Source organism: Austrofundulus limnaeus, unplaced genomic scaffold, assembly GCF_001266775.1.
Source record: "Austrofundulus limnaeus strain Quisiro unplaced genomic scaffold, Austrofundulus_limnaeus-1.0 Scaffold368, whole genome shotgun sequence".
Taxonomy (NCBI): domain Eukaryota; kingdom Metazoa; phylum Chordata; class Actinopteri; order Cyprinodontiformes; family Rivulidae; genus Austrofundulus; species Austrofundulus limnaeus.
In genome coordinates this window covers 123,840-126,435 of record NW_013952770.1, presented here as the reverse complement: position 1 = coordinate 126,435, position 2,596 = coordinate 123,840, and positions in this window count along the sequence as shown.

Sequence of the window (2,596 nt, the reverse complement as noted above, 5' to 3'; positions counted from 1 at the left end):
AAATGACCCGTCATGGCCTAAAATAAGAGTCCAGCGTTCCTGCCAGTTCTCAGGCCTGTGCGAGACCTGCTTMGAGGCTGGAACTCCTGTTTCTTCACTCGAGGTGACCCCTACACATGCAACAGCGGGTTGATGATTGCGCAATTTCAGCTCGTCTTTCCTAACCGAGTATGGACAGGCTGAAGACGCGGTGGGCCATAAATTGTCATAAATCCTCCCTCTCCCCTCTCATAGCTCATATAAAGTATATCAACTACAATAACAAAGGCTGGATAGTGTTTTTTTCCCGCTCAACATAAGTGTTAAGTTGAGTGAAGTAGAGTTGTTCTTTTTTGTGTGTGTGTGTGTTAACGGTGGACAGAAAAAAGACGCGACCAGCTGCGTGCTCACGTTCATCCTTGGGACCTGGATCAAACCAGTTGCTCTTTGAGCTCTTTTTAAAACTGGCTTCAGAAAAAAATATGTGTAATTTTAAACAAAATAACACGCAGAAAGAATTGAGCTGCGCGGGGTCCTGTTCTGGTCCAGCTCCAACTCCTCGGCACAGCTGAGGACCACTGGCACTCTGTGATGCACATCAACACACCCACAAACTCTGGACCTATCACACACTGAGAGCCACAACGTCCCATTGGCACAGTTCTGAATGAAGGCCATACGGCTGTCACCAGGGGATAGCAGCGGGAGAGCAGACGGAAGTTGCACAATTTTTTGTCACTCAGCAGGGGGGAAAAGACGTGCAACTCGAAGTATAAACCAGGCTTTAGTGAAACAGACAACAAGTTTCTTGGATCTCTTGGTTTTGTAAGAAGATAACTTGAAGACTTGTATAAAATGACCAGAATAGGAGTTTACTCCTGCTAATTTGGATTTAAGATGCTATTAGAAACATTGACAATTGTAAAATAAATATGTAGTTTACATTGAATAAGTTATTAGCAAAGTTTAGATGTTTGAAGAGACATAAACATCATGGAATGTGTGAAATTCAGTGGTAAGATTTGTTGACTTCCCTGTGATGGACTTGCGAACTGTTAGGGTGTGCCCCGCCCCTCGCACTGTGACTGCTGTAAATGGGCACCAGTGACCCTGAAAGGAATAAGCGTGTACAGAAAATGGATGGATGGATGGATGGATGGATGGATGGATGGATGGATGGATATTGACTTCAGTGCCTAGGAGTGGTTAACAGAGAAATATAAAGGATGTAGGACTGGGTTATACAACTTTGCCCATTAGTCTTTAGTCAACCAGCTAGTTGACCATTTGGTTGTACCTGAAAAGAGGCACTATGCGTATACTTTGAGATGGCAGAAAGCTTAAAACTAAGATTGAATTTATTCTAGCACAGACTCAACATCTGCATAAAATCAGGCTCTTGTTGGGGTGTGTGTAAAATTGTTTCTGCCTGTAGTGAAAACCTTAGATGGTTTTTATTATCACCTTGACAGCTTGATTTACAAGATTTAAACAACCATAGATCCTTTCGACCATAGTGAGCACACAGGCCTGCAAACCCACTGATTCCTAACCACACAAACTGCACCAAACTAGCCTTCTGTTTTTTGTTGTGTTTTGTCTCTTCACACACATTCTTGTGGTTTCCTTGGAAACAGTGTTTATCCTATCCATTTAGCCATGTGTCCCATTAGTATTAGCCCCCCATCTGTCTACCCGGCCTAAGAGGAGCACCCATGTGTAATGGGGTTTGTGACTGATTTACCATTTGTTTTGTCCATGGTAAGTGCTTTGTGCATGCAGGAGTTTTTGCTACTGATCTCCTCCCCTACCCTTTCAGGATCTAATCAAATATCCGATTAACTTTCATCAATTCCCACCTGCACAGGTGCCTCAGCTCATAATCATTATCTCTGACCTCAGTGGTTGGCTTGTTGCCACCTGTCCAATTCACCAATTAAACTCAACAGCTGATGAGCCAGCTGACTGCCACTTTCACTGGCCCCTGTTAAACTGGACTGAGGAAGGAACCTCAGCTGAGATAGGTTTTGACACTGAGGTCAAGGAGAGTGGCTCTAAATGGTTGTTAAAAGGCTAACAATCACACAAGCAAACCTTTTATTAATGGGATCATTACGTGTCTAACATGGGAGGCTTAATTTTTGTGGCCCTAATTCACTGTCAAATGTAATGATATTCACATTAAAACAATTTGATAGCTCACAAGGGATTAAAACAATTTAAAACAAACTGTGCACTGCAGACTTCTCCATCAACTCTCTGGGCTGCCAACTCCAGAAGTTCTCTGATGACTCTGCCACAGTCGGCCTCATCACAGGTGAGGATGACTCAGAGTACAGACAGTGTACTTTGTGGACTGATGCTGTCCTGGAAAAATAACTTATCCTCTAAAGTCCCTCATTCTTCTCAGGTGAAGAGTCAGTGACCTCTTGCTTACCTTAAAATGTCATCATGTTTTATGATTCCACTCTTTATCCTCTGTTTTCTCTCAGATAAATTGTTGCACAACCATTGCAATATCTGTTAGAAGTAATCATTCTTGATGCTGTTTATCAAACATCATGTTCTCCTTGACCCAGTTGCAGTGCCAATTAAGATGTTTATTGTCTGTTTGAAT